The sequence below is a fragment of the Nannospalax galili genome, unplaced genomic scaffold, assembly GCF_000622305.1.
Source record: "Nannospalax galili isolate Female #2095 unplaced genomic scaffold, S.galili_v1.0 scaffold367, whole genome shotgun sequence".
Taxonomy (NCBI): Eukaryota; Metazoa; Chordata; class Mammalia; order Rodentia; family Spalacidae; genus Nannospalax; species Nannospalax galili.
Genome location: NW_008356465.1, coordinates 236767 through 254097, shown reverse-complemented (window position 1 = coordinate 254097; position 17331 = coordinate 236767). Strand labels below are relative to the sequence as shown.

Below are 17331 nucleotides of genomic sequence, written 5' to 3'. Positions count from 1 at the left end.
AAATCAGAAGCAAAGTGATTGAAATGGTGTTAGAGGAAAGAAGTGGGGAGCCGAGCACCCAGGTACAAGGCAGCCCCAATTTTAGAAGAAGCCAGTAGAATCTGAGTGCTCTGTTTAGGGATCCTGGAACCCGGAGGAGGAGTCCCAGGGCAGAGAGATGGTCCCTACCCTCCTCCTACTCTTTCCAATAGTCTGGGCTGTCTTGAAATGTCACTTGGACATAACCTGACACATGCCTGAGCTGAGAGAGGCAGGCCCTTCTGGTCATCCACTGTGCCCAGAGGCCAAACTCTGCAGAGCCCTTACCAGTGGCAGTTATTTGCTATTCAGAGCTGCAGCTGTTGCCGACTGGAGTGAAGGAGAATTCCCAACTGAGTCCTGTATATATGTGGAGAGAAAGGGGCTTGTTTCATGAGATGGTTTGATTTAAGGCAGATCTCTCAGTATGGTGACAAGTGGGATGGCTAGGACCACATTCAGGAAGTAAGGGCTTTAGCTTGGTGGGTCTGGCAGGGTGCTGAAGAAGCAATTTTCCCAGGGAGGTGGTGGTGGTTCTTAGAAGGCCTGGCTGCCCTGAATAGCTAGGCAAGCAGGCTGCAGATCAGGTGAGGCAACTTTTGGGAGCCTGTGCCTAGCAAAGCTTCGTGATACTTTGTACTCTTGGACAAGCATTGCTAGAGTAGAGAAGTCACTGTGAATGTGGGCTGGGCTGACCTCTGTTGGCTCAAGCCCCCACTCAGGGCTAACTCCAGGCCTCTGACCAGGCCAGCTCATCTCCTGCATAGGACTGAGTGCAGCCTGTCACTGCCTAGGCACACATGCTCATGTACATACTGTGGTGTGTTTCCATGTCTCACCCCCGAATGATTCCATGAGGGTAACTCTGGCCCCATCCTGCTCTGTGGATACTTGGTATATTGGCTACTTTTCTGTTGATGTGAAGACACCAGACCAAGGCAACTTACAGAAGGAAGAGTTTATTTGGCTTACAGGTCAGAAGGTTAAAGTCCATAATGACAGGGGAGGCATGGCAGCAGGAGGCAGCTGGAACAGAAAGCAGAGGATCACATCTCCAAACAGGCCCAGGAAGCAAAGAGCAACAGGAAATCCTGCAAGGCTTAAGAACTCTTAAGGTCTGCCCCCAGTGATGTGCTTACTCCAGCCAAGGCCACACCCCCTAAAACCTCCCAAAACAGCACCATCACCTAGGGACAAAATGTCCAAGCACTTAGAGCCTGTGGGGGGCATTCTCGTTCAAACCACCATACTTGGCAAGGTGCCTGGCAGAAGCAGGTATTTGGGTATATCTGCAGGTGTGTATGAAGGTTTTGCACATGGAACTGGAGAGAGTCAGACTGAGAGAACAGAGGTGGAGAGGAACAGCCATTGGTTAGGGTGTAGGTGGTAAGCAGATCAGGCAGCTGGCCGCAGTATTTGAGGTACAGAGCTGGGATTTTAATCCAAAGGTAGCAGAGAGATAATTGAATTTTTAAAAATTACTGTGTATGTATCTACACTCCCTCATGTAGGTACATGTGGAGGCCAGAGTTTGATGCTAAGAGTCTTTCTCTATTTCTGCCCAGTATATTGAGACAAGGCCTCTCACTGAACCTGGAGCTTGCTGTTTTGGCTAGACTGACTGGCCAATGAGTCCCTGAGATCCACCTATCTCCAATCCCCAGTGGTGGGGTTCTAGGCATGTACTACCACGCCTGACTCTTGTACATGGTTACTAGGGACCTAAATTCAAGTACTTGTGTTTGTGCAGCAAGTACTTTTACCAACTGAACCATCTCCTGAGCCACTGAAGGGTTCCGTTTTTAAGCAGACACATTGGACTAGATCTAGATTTTAGACACTTGTACAACTGTACTATGGTGGGTGAAAGTATGCCTGGAGAAAAGGGCGCAGGGGCTGGTGAGGAAGGCATGGGAGGACCATGTGGTCCCTGCATGCCAGCCAGGAGCAGGGGTTGGTCTTGGGGTCCTCGTGCTTTTCTCAGAAATCCCAAGCAGGTGATTGATTGCCAGTCCCGAGCCCTATAGTGGTAATGGCTTGTGTATGGACAGTCTCAGACTCATAGCTCTAAGTCTTGAGAACTAGAGGCTTTTGGCTTCTGGCTCTAGAAGACAGAGGCTTATAGATGTAGGTGCTCAGGTTGGAAGGTTGTTGCTCTGGGATTTGGCTGCCAGTACTGGGCAGCTAGTGTAGCCCTTGGTTCTTAACAGCAGCTTACGGGGCAGTAGTCGGCTCCAGCTACTGTTCCAGGTCCCACACTGCTAGATAGCTTCAGCTGTCAACTTGATACACCTGGACAGAGAGAACCTCAGTTGAGGAATTACCTCCGTTGAGCTGGTCTGTGGCTATGTCTGGGCCATTTTCTTGATTGTTGAGTGATGTGGGACGGCCCAGTCCATTATGGGTGGTACCACCCCAGGGCACGTGGTCCTGTAGTGTATAAGAAAGCAGGCTGAGGAGAGGCCAGGAGAGCAAGCCTACTGGCAGCCTTACGAGCAGTTTTCCTCCATGGTCTGTGCTTCAGCTCCTGCCTCTAGGTTCCAGCCTTGAGTTCCTACCTTGGGCTCTCTCAGTATCAACTGTGACCCTGGAGTTGTAAGATAAAATAAACCCTTTCCTCCCCAAGTTGGTTTGGTTACGTGTTTTGTTTTTTAAATATTTTATTATTTTCATTTTATGTGTATGAGTGTTATGCCTGCATGTAGGTAAGTGCGCCCATGTCGTACAATGCCTGCAGAGGACAGAAGAGGCTGTCGGATCCCCTGAAGCTGGAGTTATGGACAGTTGTTAGCTGCCATGTGGGTGCTGGGATTCAAACCCGGGTCTTCTGCAAGAACAGTCAGTGCTCTTAACCGCTGAGCCATCTCTGCAGTCCCGGTTATGTGTTTTTTTTTTTTTTTATCACAGCAATAGAAAGTAACCAAGACACACATCTTGGATGTTGGAACCTGTGGCTCTTACCAGCAGCTGGTGTCATAACTCTGAAGACTTAGGTGTCCCTAGGACTTGGTAGCTCCTGGAATTCTCTGTGACCGAGGCCTACAATCTCTGTTTTCGGCTCTCCACAGCCTTCTCAGCTGGGTGTATGGTGCATGGCTTTAATCCCAGCCCTTGGGGTATGTGTGCACGTTTGCATGTATGAGTACAAGTGAGGGTGTGGGCCAGGGGACAGTCTGGGTGTCTTTCCTCGCCTTCCACCTTGTTTGAGGCAGGGGCTCCTTGTTTGCTACTGTGTACACCATGCTAGTTAGCCCATGAGCTTCTGAGGATTCACCTGTCTCTGCCTCTCATCTCACCGTATGAGTGCTGGGATCACAGACCCACACTACTGTGCAATGCAAGTTATGCTTAGCAGCGGCTAGCACTTTATGCACTGAGCATCCCAGCCCCTTCAGCCGCTGTCTTGATGTTGCTGCCAGCACATGATCACCACCACCACACCTATTGCTGCTGTGTTGTCTCAGCTCTGTGTTAACAACTCAGCCTACTCTTTTTATAAAAATCTAAAGTAGGCAAAGGCCATCATGGAGAAGTTGTTTGGGGGGCCTTATGTTGCGACACCAGAGGACAGCCAGGAAGGAATCTCCTGACTAACTTGAAAAGTAAGCCAAACAGCCTGGTTACAGAGGGATGTGTGGCAATGTGTTCGTGTCAGCTGTGGCACAGCCCTTCATACAAATGGAAGTGTGTTTACTCCACCACAGGCCTTCTGCTGGGTCACCTGGGTAAGTGCCCCGCTCCTGGGCTGAGTGAGAATAGCTATTTGATAAACTGGGGTTCGCCCAGGTTTGTGTTGCTTAGGGCACTGCCTTCTCAGGTCAGTGATGCAGGCTGTCTGGAGTGGCCATGACTGGAGCATGTCTTCAGCTGTGGTCCTCTGCAGCTGATAGAGTGACCTCAGGGTGCCTGGGAAGTATCCAGAACAGCCTGGCTTTCATGAGGGCAGCCCAGCTGCTTGTTGGACTCATGGTTCCCTGCTCAAGGCTGCCAGGCATAAGGGAAGGAAGGGCCTGTCAAATGCTTGCTCTTGACTGTTTTAATCACAGAAAGCATTTAAAGGGTGTTTACAGTAAAGGAAAGCTCAACACAGAACTCGAAATTCTAGTAGCATTTAACAGTACTTAATAATAACCATGCTTAGCTCCACCTTGGTGCCCCAAGGAGAGAGATGGGTCTCCCAACCTGTTGGGTGGCTCCCAGGACTGGTGGGTTCAGATCCCTTGTCACAGGTATGCATGGCCTGCTCTGGATGAGCCTTGGAGCAGGCTGGTCTCAGATATCTTGAACCTGCTGGTTCCTCAGCTGGTGACAGCACTTTGTGTCTGATGAGTCTGATGAGGGCAACCCAAGGAGCTGTGCACCCTGCAGGAGTATATGGCATGTTCTTGGGCTAAACAGAGTGAGTTAATGCTTGTGAGTGACACCAAAAATGTAGTAAGCTTGGTCAAAGGCCAGCTGGTTTTCTTTGGCTACAGCTTGTACAGTAGACTCCTTGCTCGTTTTTGTTTCGTTTTTAAAGAAAACAGGTTTTGAAAATAGATACTGGTTCTTTTTTAAAAAAATATTTTATTATTTTAATTTTATGTGTATGAGTGTATTCCCTGCATGTATGTGAGTGCACCTGTGTCGTGCAATGTCATGGAGGTCAGAAGAGGGCGTCAGATTCCCCTGGAACTGGAGTTAAGGATGGTATGGGAATCGAACCCGGGTCCTCTGCAAGAGCAGTCAGTGCTGTTAACTGCTAAGCCATCTCTCCAGCCCCTGGTCCTTACTTTTTACCATAAACAGATTGATGAAGTTATGGACAGGTCAGAGTTCCTTGCAGAGGTCTTTACTCTTTGCTGAGCTAGTACCTTTGAACCAGAATTGGAAGCGAATTCTCCCTCATGTTATATGTTGTGGATTGTGCTACCAGTGTTGCAAAGCATTGGCCCCTGTGCTAATTAAAAACCTTCAGAGTGCATGCGTGCGTGCGTGCGTGCGTGCGTGCGTGTGTGTGTGTGTGTGTGTGTGTGTGTGTTGTCATCTCTAATCCAAGAAATATTTTGCCTCATGAATGAACATTTCTCTTAGCCTTATTGTATGACTGAGGTGCCTAGGTTACCCCTGTGTTCAGGACTGACTTATGGTGTGCAGAGGGGTAAGAGACATCTCAGGACTATGTGACGGAAGTCAAGGAGTTCCTGTCCCTCTGGGATGTGTCCGCTCAGCACCACACTCCAGTGGCCAGGTGTGGGGTATCAGGGAGAGCTGGGAAGTATAAGCAGCCTATTGGAACTTGGCTGGAGCCCTCAGGTGACTGATGAAACTGTGGCCCCTGGGACCAGGAAGTGGCTCTTAGCTCTGCCTGGTGGGCAGTGGCCTGTGCAGCATGGGTGCTGGACAGAGTGGCCCCCATTCTTTGTGTCTAACCTCCAGCCTCTAAGGCATTCTTTTTCCTTCCTTAGCCTGCCCCACACCCCTAAATCAGCCCATACAGAAAAACAATCAGGCCCACATTGTAGAACAGCCCTGCTATTTACAGGGTAGAGAATGGGGACAGGCTTGTCCCACGACCTGCAGAGAACGCTCACCATGGAGCCTTGTCCCACTGCTGAAGGGTGCCTTGTTGTAACCGGAATGGCCCAGCCGCCTGTGGCACATTCCCCTCACCCCATCCCAGACTGTACCCTCAACTCATGACAGGTGTCTTGAGACCTCATGGTCAAGACAGATGTCTCAGGCAGACAGAAGCCCCACATGAGGATAGAGTGGCCAGACTAGAGCTGTCCTGACAGCAGCCAGGGACACAGTGGCCAGCGTGGGACTAGAAGCCAGCCACAGAAAGGTATGCGGGGCTAGTGATGGAGGTTTGGTATTTGCTTTGCCTTTGTAAATGGCTTGGGGTCAAGTGAAGTGTCCTAAGCATGTGCCTTACTTGTAGGAGCTCAGGTTGCTGGTGCCCTGCTGGAATGAAGGAGAAAGATGTTTAGGCAGAGAGTGGAGGGTTGGCTTGAGCATGTGGCCACCCTGTACCTTGCAGGCAGTGGGCATGACCCAGCCAAGAAGTCAGTAGGCAGGGAGTTGGTGTTCATACGTGGATACTGGGTGCTGGCTGTGTTCAAACCCTCCTTTGTTGTTTGAATGCATTTATCTCAGGTTTCTGTCTCATACACACACGCTGTGGGGAAGGAGTGATGACCTAGAGCACTTGGCTTGCTGCCTCAGGAGTGGCGCTGGCTGGGGCTTGCCCAGCCCTGCTGCAGTCCACGGACTAAGGGAACCTGTGGGACTTGCTTCAATAAAGCCAAGGGCGTGGCTGCTCTGTAGGATGGCAGCACAGCTGGGTTGGCCTCATGCCTCTGGGGCCTGTAAAATGGAAGGGCTTTGATGACCCACATGTGGAAGTCAGAGGACTGGGGAGTGAGCTGTCCTAAAGATAGGGACAGGAGGGGTGATTGGCAAACCAGGATCAAATGGACCACCCTGGAACCCTCAGGACAGAAGCCCTAGAGCTGGGCCCTCACAGATTGTCAAGAGTGGGGGCTTCCTGTGGCACAGTGATGCGTCTGAAGTCAGTGACTCTGTCTGAATGACCCCTAACTCAAGATTTCCTGTGGTTTCCTTGTAAGTTCCCAGGTTCTCCAGGGTCCCGAGGCTCTTATTCAGCTCATGCACCCCAGACCTGCTCCTCCTCTGCTTGCCCCCCCCCCACATATTCTGTATGGCAGTATGTGGGAAGGTTTCCACCCGTGACTCAACTGAACAAGTGCTCAGGTTGCCAACTCAAGGTTGGTGTGGAATGGCCCACTTATTTAACTTTTCTAATTAGTTTACAAAGAAACAGATCTCCTTATGGCACTTTGATGTACACTGAGTTTTGGTTGACTCTCTCCTACCCTGCTCTTCTCGTCCTCCTGCCCCACCTGTCTCCCAGGTCCCCTCGTCCCCCGAGTCTTCCCCTTCTGCTTCTATATCACGTGTTCTATGACCTGCCCCTCTTTTCTCCCTTGAAGCCTCTTTCTTCTGTCTCATAGGTCCTTTCCACTTTCCCGGCCTCTGTCTATACCCATCACACTTACATATACAATCATGATTAAAATCTGAGTTGGGATCTGAGCTGGCCATGGTGGCAGACACCTTTAATCCTGGCACTCAGGTGGCAGAGGCAGGTGTGTCTCTGTGGGATCGAGGCCAGCCTGGAATACATATCCCGTTTCAGGCCAGCTGGGGCTACAGGGAGACGTTGCTCCCCTCTCCAAAGTGCTAGGCTCTACATGTAAGAGAGATGGGGAGGGGTTTTGGGGTTTTTGTTTGGTTTCCCAATTTTGAAAGAAAAAAGAGTTTCACTGTTGAGTTTTATGGGATGACAAGTATTCTGAGCCCCACAGAGTTCCTCTCTGGGTCCATTCCTTGGATGGGTGCAAGCCTTTTGCTTTTTTCCTTTGGAGATCAGCTTCAGTATGGCTCCTGCTAGACTGTTAATCATACTAATTATACGAGTGAAAAAAAATAAAGGTGTTCTGATGGCCAAGGACAGGTTACAGGTGTCTCTAGAGTTTAGACTATGTCCCTCTGTCCCCAAGCCCCAGCCCTTTCTCTCAGGCTGGGATGGCAGTGGTGGCAGGTGTGCTATTCTGCGGGTCTGCAGGAGGCTGAATATTGTCCCTCAAGATACCCTCTCCCTCACACCAAGCCTGTGACTCTTGGATCCCGTGGGGAAGGGACTTTGAGAAGCCATCCGGATCTTGTGCAGGGCACAGGGCTTTGAGGTACAGAGACTGTCCCTGATAATCCAGGTGATCCAAAATGCAAGAGAGAGAGAGAGAGAGAGACAGAGACAGAGAGAGGAAAAGAAGAGAGGAGAGGACAGGCTGCACTGCTTCTGGAGGGGAGGAGAAACGTCTTCTTCTACCTTTTTGGACCTGTGAGTTCAATTAGCAAATGACAGATTAACAGGAGAAAAGGCAGGTTGACTTTAATATTCATATGTATATTGCTTCAAGTCCAAAGAGAGAGCTAGACTCAGGCTTCAGAGCCATTTAAGTAAATGGTGATAAATGACAGAAGGGACTAGACAAAGGAAGATTGGGACTCCTGGGGGTGGGAGAAAACCCATCTAGAAAGGAGGTGGAGAATGTCAGTTTCTCAGCCTCATTTCCGTTCTTCCTGGTGTGCGATCCAGAGCACCTGTGCAAATGAAAATTGTCACTTTAGTTACTGGGGCTGTTAGGGTCAGAGCCTGGGGCCTGGCAGCCCTAACAAGCCAGGTTTAGCTACCTGTCCTCAATAAGCCAATAAAATAAGTAACAGTGAAAAGCAGAAAAAGAGAGTTATTCAATGTGGCCACATCGGGAAGAGAAATATAGAGGTCCAGTGGACCCGCCGAAGTCTGTCCTGAGGGCCTTGCCATGAGCTTTAAGCTAATAGAGGGTCAGAGGTGTGCCTTGCTAAGCAGACCGGGTAAGGGTATGGTCCCACTCATCAGTGACCCATCATGTTGTTGGCTCTAGTCTCCCCTGCAAGGTGATCTGACAGGTTGTCAGAACTGTATGGGATCCCTTCCTGGGAAAGTCTCTGACTGGCACCAGGCTTTAGTCTTTTCCTTCTTCCATCGTGTGTTTCCTGGGGAAATTCCAATTCTTTAGGGACGTCTCACTAGTCAGTCAGCCAAAGGGAGGGGCACAGGTGTCTTTTTAGAATATCTTCATTCCTGCCAGGTTGGTTGTTATACTTTGAGGTGGAAAGTCAGAGGGCAGAGAGCCTATACCTGCCCTTAGATCTCCACAGTCCTTGTGACAGGGTGCCCTGTTTGGCCTGGGATGTTGGGATCCCATTTGCTGACTGTGACACAGAGGAGGAAGGTCCCTCATGAAGCTCAGTTTACAGAGCTAGCTAGGAGAGATCCAGCAGTACTCAGGAGCTCCAGCAGCCCTGAGATTCCATCCAGTGTTGCTTCAAGCCAGTGAGTTTGGGGTCTGTTTCGACAGCAGTCCTGGGGAAGCATTAGTGCTCCCTAAGATGTGCTCTTCAGAGAAGCTCTGTGCCTCTGAAAGATAATATTAGCGACAGCACTGATGAGCAGGGATGCAGGAAACAGTCTCCATGAGATTGGTGTTCAAACTACATGAGCATGCTCACCTGCTGCTGCTGCCACTGGCCCAGCATGAGCTTGCCTCAGCACTGTGGACCAAAGGCACTGCAGGCCTTAGGTGGATGCAGCACAGAGGGGCCGGACATCAGAGGTGGGTGAGATTTAAGGACGAAGAATGGGGGCTTGTGTGGTAGGCCTTCTGTGGCCTCAGCATCCCCAAAGAGAGAGCCCTGTGAGGGGTAGGCACAGCCAAATGTTGCTAAGCCCAATCCCCAAAGCCCGGTGCTGTGGAACCAGGAGTACTAGCTGCTTAGGAGACTGAGGCAAGAGAATCGCTTGAGCCCAGTAGTGCAAGGCCAGTTTAGGCAACACAGCGAGACTCCCAGCTCAAAAAAAAAAAAAAAAAGCTGGGTCTGAGGAAGGACATAGATGGACTTGTCTGTTTCTCCTTTGTTCAGCCCCACCTCTGCCCAGGGACCTGTCTGGGCTATACTCTGTGAGTCTACCATGAGTTTAGAGCCAGGCAAGCAGCCACAGGCCCTGGGCCTGCAGAGCAGAGAGGTCAGCATGAGCAGGGCTTAAACAAAACCTTTTCCTGGTGCTTTTGTTGGGCATATCCAGGAAGTGGAATGAGGCGGGAGGAGGGAGCCCATGAGGAGGCTTACCTGGCTGCTGGGTGGTATTGGTTTCAGGTGCAGGATGCTCAAGGTGCGGTGGACACAGGCAGGAATGTAATTTCCTGGTCATCTTTGCAAAGTGCTGGAAGAGTAAAAGGCACTGAGGGCTGTTGTTGTCTTCACTTCAAGTGGGAGTCTAGTGAGTGCGGATCCTGGGGGCACGTGCATCAATGCAGGCGTCCTCGGAGGTGAAAGAGCGTGTTAGATAACCCGTGGAGCTGGAGTTAGAAGCAGTTATGAGCTGCCCTATGTGGGTTTCTGGGACTTGAGCTTGAGTCCTCTGCATGAACAACAAGCATTCTTAACCTCTCAGCCATCTTTCTAGACCCGAGACTTGGTTTTTAAGTGGCTGCTCTTACAGATATATCCAGCCTTTTAACATTGCAATACAACAGAAATTCATACCCAAGGCCCATGCAATAAAATAAAATAAAATCTTGATGACTTTATAGACATACACAGGTGCCAAGGATCCAAGTGTAACCAATTATGACTAGTAATAATCAGCTACGTACAGAATAGAGATGCGTGCACCAACATCACAGTGTTATTAGCAACAACAATGTGTCTTTCTGTAAGAAACAGTATATTTAAAAATGAAATGGAGATGTTTTTTAAACGTTAAAAACTCATTCAATTTTATGTCTTACAGGGTTTATACCGAGTTCGATATTGTATAACTGTATTAATTCAACAGTGAACCTAAAAACTTTATAGCCACTTTTGAAAGATGTATCTTTGCTCTGGAAACTGTTACTGAGTATGTTAAAGCTGTAATGAAATGCTTCTTCTAAAAACTAAAATATATATAAAGAAAAATCTGGAAACAGTAAAAAAAAAATCAAATCAAATCAAATCTCATAATGTTTAAAGTGAGTATATGATTTTGTATTGGCCTCATCCATGTCATCCTGGGCTGCATGTGATCCTCAGGCCACAAGTTGGGTATGCCTGGCAGGCGATCTAGTTAACAGTTCAGTAGATGACTCAAGCCACCCTTTTGTAATCCAGGCACATTTGGAGGCCAGCTCCACCAGGTAGACGGATGCCAGGCTGGCCCCAGGTTTCAGCTGGTATAGATGGTCTAACCATGACTCCTTCGGGAGTCACTGCAGAACTGGTCAGAGTTGGGCAGTCCAAGTGTGATGGTGACCAAAGCACAGGCCTGAGCCTGTAAGTATCTTAGACATGAACCCAGGCACGCACCAGGGTTTTGGTGTTTTGAGGATAGTCAATCTTGGACTTTAGAGGCTGAAACTCTAAAGGTGTCAGGAGGCCTTAATGGGGACACTGGCGGTGAGACCATCAGAAGAGAAGATGGCAGGATGGGAAACTGCTGTGGTTGGAAACAGCACACTTGGTGCTAAGGACATTTCTGACAAAAGGCTCCAGGAGCATGATTAAGAAGATCCAGGGAAGTCCAGGAAGGATGTTTAAAGGATGCCTCTGAAAGTTCCACCTGTGTGCAGGTGGCATCCTGATTAGCCTAGGTGCTTCCCACTTGGAAACCCACATGCACACGCCTTAAAAGCAGGAGTTGCCATCCCACCCGGTAGAAGTCCAGGTAGAGCTACCTGGCCATAGGCGTCCCAGCTCCATTTTCATGACTGATTTTACTGAGTAACCCTGCTCTTAAGTGCTTTTTTTAAAAAAAAAATCATCTCTTTGCATTTAATAATATATTGTGTTTATCTGTACTTGCGGAGAGCCATTGATGCGCCTGATTTATATTGCATTGCATGCTCTACTGTTATTATTAACCCATTCAGAAGATAATTTTTTCTCCGAAGGCACCTTAGATAAGTATCTCTGAGCTGGCATCCCCTTGAATGTGAGGAATTGCTTAGCCCTAGGAAGTAAGCTTGGCAAGTCTGTCAGGCTGCTGGCTCGTCGCAGAGGTTTGTTTCTGCCTTCTCCTTCAGGGCCGTCAACACAGGAAAGTGTGTGAAGTTGTGGTCCAGAGGGATGAAGATGGAGGAGAGATGGGACCGAGCATAGCTAGATGGGTAGGCGTGGCTACATGAGTGGACTTGACTGGGTAGGGCTGGAAGTAGTAGTGGGATCCAGCCGGGCCTGCCTGGAAGGTGCTTTGAGTTTCCTGCTTGCTGATTGAGACAGTATTGCTAAGCAAAACCTTCCTTCCTCTACTTATGAAATTTTGTGATGTACTCCCTGTGACTGAAATCCCCCTCCCCGTGGCTGAAATAGTCCCTGTACCTCATGCTAGAGCATGTGTCCCCTGTGCTGCCACCCAACCCCCACAGGCTGTCTAGCTTGTCAGAGCTTGTGATTTTCCTACCGCACATCCCTGGAGATCTGTTCAGATTTGCCTTGAGATAGGGAAGCTGAAATTCGGTATCTGCATGGAACCTGTGCGTCCCCACAAAGGCTTCACTTCCTGTCGGGTTACTAATGCTGGTAGAGTGTAGGCCCTGTACGTAGCTGCTGTACCATATAGCATGGAAAATAAAAACCAGCAAGCCCCCAGGATCTTCCTGTCTCCACATCCCTGGTGTGGGGATCACAGGCAAGCACCACCATACCTGGCTTTTTTACAGGTTCTGAGGATTGAACTTGAGCCCTTAGACTTGCAAGGCAAGCACTTTGCTGACCGAGCATTCTGCCACCAGCTGGAATGGCCTTGGCCTCTGGAGTGGGCACTGAGCTTATTCAGGAATAAGACCTTGTCTTAGGAAGGGATGAGACTGCAGGGCCATCTGTCCAGCTGTGGGTGCTTTCTAGCTTATCTTGGTGAAAGGATGTTTTAGAATCTCTGGCTTTTCCAGTTGATGTGGGTTCCTGGGAATTCCAAGGTTTGAAGCTTGAGGCTTGGCTTGAGTCAGCTCTGCCTATCCACCCAGCATTGTGTCCTATACCTGGGGATGAGTCCACTGGTGTCTGGTGCCAGTGACTCACCAGCTCCTCTATGTCCCCTGTGAGTGACCTACCATGTCTCACGATGTGAATCATCTGGAAGGTGACACATCTCAGAACAGCAGACCACTATGGCACTGCTGGCCCACTGCTGGGACAGTCCCCATAGTAGGGCCTGCCAGACCACTGAAACTCAGGTCCCAGATCTTTAGTTCAGCCCAGGTATCCTGAGTTCCAGGCCCAGGTACCCTACACTGGGAGACTTGAGCTGCCAGGAGCAGGGGCCCTCTGGTTAGCTGGGCAGTGAGGTGCAGGCGGTCTTTTCCTTCTTGGAGCATGCACAGGGATCTCTGGCTGAGAAGTCTTCTTGGTCATGCTGTGGTGATTCCTCCCTTACTCCAGTTCCTGCTACAAGATCGGTTCCTGGGCCCTGCCTGCCACCTTGGGGATGCAGTGTATGTAGTTCGATGCAATGCTCTTTCTGGATCATTTTCTGCCTCCAGTGACTTCTTGCAGTGTTTATGACAGACTCAGGGGTCCCTCCAGGAAGTGACCTATTTATATTTGTTCCCTGATGGTTGAGTCTCTAGGAGGAAACCAAGGAGACTAAATAGCTTCTGTGAATGGCAAGAAGGAATGGTTAAAGTGAGTTAGAGGATTGCTGCTTGTAATTCATGGATCACAGCCATCCAACCTCTAGTCTGTTACTGTGTGTGTGTACACATGCACATGCTTATGTGCCATAGCATGTCTGTCAGAGGACACGTTATGGGAGTCAGTTCTCTCCTTCTACTATGTGGGCTCTGGGGATCAAATTTAGGTCTTCTGACTTGGCACTGTGCCCTGCTGAGTCATGTCATTGGCCACAGCCTCTGCTCTAATATCGGGTTGTGACATTTTGCCCAAGGCCGTTTTGATATTTGGACACTGGCTGTAAACCTGTCAACAGTTAGCCATAACTGTCTTGGTGCAAAGGGAACCCTAGTGCACCTCAACTCAAGAAAGGCACTTTAGAGCCTTGCGGCATTTGCCTCCTGTCATAGCCATGCCTGAGGTTGTCAACTTGTTTCATGCCTAACACTGAGGTGATGCAGGTCCACGCTCCATCAGTAACCGTGTGTGGAGCTGTCAGTGGAGTGAAGGCTGCTTTGGTTTCACTGTGATTAAAAAACAGAGCCCTGAGCTCTGATGTGTATCTGCTGTCCCAGCTTCTTGGGGGGCTGAGGTAGGAGGGAGGCTTGAGCTCATGAGTTGGAGGCCAGCCCTACCAATATAGCAGAAACCCACCTCAAGAAAACAAAACAACAACAAAAAAAAACCCCAGCAGAATCTCAGAATAGCAAATTGTGGTGAAGTTGCTAATCAACATCGGGGACTGAGGTGTGGTTTGGAGGCCTTGGGCAGGAAGGGGCCTATGAATGGGGAGAGATGACACACATACATGGTGTGTGGACAGAATGGTGACAGTTGGCAGTTAGAGGGGACCAACAGCCTCCATGAGCTTCCTTGTCTCCTGCCCGGCAGGGGGCAAATCTGGGGAACTGGGGCCCTTGCTGGGCGGTTCTGGGGAGCAGGCAGCCTCTCCCATGGGTGTGCCACATCCCAGGGAAGGAGTTAAGAGATAACCTTCCACTGATCTAGGACCCCTGTCTACTGGGTCTTGATTATGGCCCTTGTCAAGCTGGCCTGACTGTAATTTTACTTTGTGTTTCTGAGAAAAGCAACTTGCTAGAGTGGCATTTGGTGGTTTAGGGACTTAGAAGACAAATTCTGCTTGGGCTTGGGCCTGTTCTCCCTCACTCTGTGAGCGTGTGTGTGTGTGTGTGTGTGTGTGTGTGTATGCCATGACCTGTATGTGTATCTGTGTATATATATATTTCTGTGTCTTTGTGTGTGTCTGTGTATATATCTGTGTGTATGTCTGTGTATGTGTGAATGCACAGTGTGTGTGACTGTGTATATGTATTTCTGTGTGTGCTTGTGTGCCTGTGTATGTATCTGTATGTATGTGTGCATCATGGCCTCTGTGTGTATGTGTATGTGTGAGACTGTGCATATGTGTTTTTCTATGTGTGTGTGTGTGTGTGTGTGTGTGTGTGTGTGTGTGTGCACCATGGCACCTATCTGTGTTTGTGCATGCACCATGGCCTATGTGTGTGATTGTTTATATGTGTTTCTGTGTATATGTATGTCTGTGTGTGTGCACACATGTGCCATGACCCCTGTGTATGCCTATATATGTGTTTCTGTGTGTTTGTGTATGCATGTGCACCATGGCCTCTATGTGTATGTGACTGTGTATATGTGTTTCTGTGTGTCTTTGTGTCTATGTGTGTTTGTGTGTGTGTGTGTGTGTGTGTGTGTGTGTGTGTGTGTGTGTGTGTCTGTGTGTGTCTAATGAGCTATTCCCCATCACTAGTGTGTGTGTGTGTGTGTGTGTGTGTGTGTGTGTCTAATGAGCTATTCCCCATCACTGTGTATGGACTGGGTCTGAGGGTAGTTGTGTAGGGGAAGGAGCTGGTCCCTTGGTGAGAGGGGCATGATCCCTGTGCCCTGTGGAGATCTGCCAGGGACCAGGAGCCTCATAGCCTACAGCCTTGGCCAAGGCCAGGGTTCCATGTGGATCTGGCACATTCCATGTCTTGCTATGCTCTGTCCAATCCCATACTTATCACTGAGTACAGTGGGCATCCTGGAGTCTGGGGTGTGTCATCCAGGCCTATGGACATTGCAGAACTCAGTGATTCAAAGCTCTTATTGCATGTGGGGAAAAGGAGTGATACAGGTTTTCATATAGCCCGGGCTGGCCTTGAATTTGCTTTGTAGTTGAAGGTGGCCTTCAACTTCTGATCTTCTTGCTTCTACCTGTTCTGCTGGGATTATAGGCATGTACCACCAGACCCAGTTTGAAGTGGTTCTTGGCATCCAAGCTTGGACTGTACACGTGCTAGGCAAGCACTCCACCAACTAAGCCCCCATTCCACATATGGCCCCAGTCAACCTGTAGAGGCTCACTTAAAGCTAATGCAGCTATACCCTTACTCTTTTTATGTGTGGCCAAACCATCTCAGAGAGGCCTCTGTAACAGGCTGCATTTCACAGGTGGCAAGAGTCCCACCCAGTTAACACACACTAACTAGAGTTTGCCGGGTGCTGTGTTCAAGGTTAAGCTGTCCACATAGATCAGCCTCGGATACTCAGAACCCTGAGGTGAGGCAGGGGCCCTCTAAGGTACTACAGTTTTATCAGCTTACCTTCAGAAGGAGAAAAGGGCCCAGAGAGGCCCAGTAACTTCCCAAAGAACACCCGTCTCAGAGAAGCCACACCTAGAGCTGATAGTTTTGACCTCAGGGCCCTTGATCTGGTCACTTCTGCTGGGATTGCAGTGGGGGGGGGGTCAGTGGGGGAGGTACCCATGGTCATCCCCAGCTGCTCCTCTAGAGGATCGAGGAAGAGAAGACTCTGGCTTCTGAAAATGGGAAGCCTTGCTCTCCTCTGAGTATCTTCCTTCATCTTGCAAGTTGCTAGAGGATGCTATCTAAGGAGGAGGCTAAGGAGCAGCCATAAACTCATGCTGGGGATTCTATGGTGAAATCACTGGGGTGAGAACTAATTATAGCTTGTGCTGTTTTGTGTTGAGGAAGCAGAAAAAAATGGTCTGGAATGAAGAGTAAAGACAAGCTAGCAACCCAGAACCAGGGCAGCTGCTGCAACTAGAAGCATGTTGTGAATCAACCGGACAGGACATTGGGCCCTGGTGGACTGCAAGTGGGAGGCTCAGATAGTGATTCTGGCTGTCAGAGGCCAGTAAGTATGAGAGGGACAGAGACACCCCAGCTACTTTGTCCTCCCTGTCCTGTGATATGAGGTGACCATGTCTGGTCTGACCACACTGGCCCTTCCTCTATTACGTGACATCCTATGGAATTCCCCCGCAAAGGGAATCTTTCATAATCCTCAGGATTCACATTGCTATTGAATCCTGTTTTTTAAAATACACATTCCTTCCTTTGTTCCCCCTAAAGTGTTTTCTCTGACTGCAGGAGGCTGTGACAGGAGAACCATTTCGAGTGGGTCACCATGTGGTGTTTGCTGGTACTGGGCATTCAGTGGACTCTCTGGGGGACATTTGAGCTTGGCTCAGTCAGGCTTGCTCCTGAATGGTCTCCCTCACCACACTCAGCCTCTAGTTGTGCACAGCACATGGGTTATCTCTTTGGATCCAATGGTGTGAGATCTCTGGGCTCAGGGAACCTGTTTGGAGGCCTCCATCCCCCACTATGCAGGTGACAGGCCCCCAAAGCCAGGCTCCCCTCCATGGTAGGTATTTGTTTCTGTTTGGTTTAAAGACTACTGTGAAAAATCCATTAAAAATAAAGGAAGGGCTGAGGTACAGCTTAGCTGCAGCGTGCTGACCCTGTGTGAATGAGTCCCCGGGTGTTGGGGACTCCTGCTGTGTAAAGTAGTAGTCTCTTCATGTCCGGAAAGCCCATGGGCTCGGATTCAAATGCAGAGACTCCTTTTTCAGCAGGGTGTCTTCCTGGCATCTTCCTGACTCATCTTTTGAAGCAGCCATCACAGAAACATGGCCTCCAGCTCTGGAAACTGCCAGCCTTTCCTGTGTGATTTTTCAGGCAGTCTGGCAGCCTGGCAGGAGCTTACCGCCACATGTAAATGGGGCATCCTAAA

The 17331-nt window shown here is 49.5% G+C and overlaps 1 protein-coding gene across 7 annotated transcripts in view; it reads left to right on the top strand.

Moving 5' to 3' along the window:
* Positions 1-17331, top strand: part of Sema4d (semaphorin 4D) — a 146705-nt gene that overhangs the window by 71733 nt on the left and 57641 nt on the right. Inside the window, exon 1 of one of the 7 annotated variants that reach the window (XM_008854590.3) lies at positions 5649-5845. The exons of the other annotated variants lie outside the window; for them this stretch is intronic. The gene's annotated coding sequence lies outside the window, so the exon portion shown is untranslated. Of the gene's footprint in view, positions 1-5648; positions 5846-17331 lie in introns of those variants that run through there. 7 annotated transcript variants of the gene reach the window in all.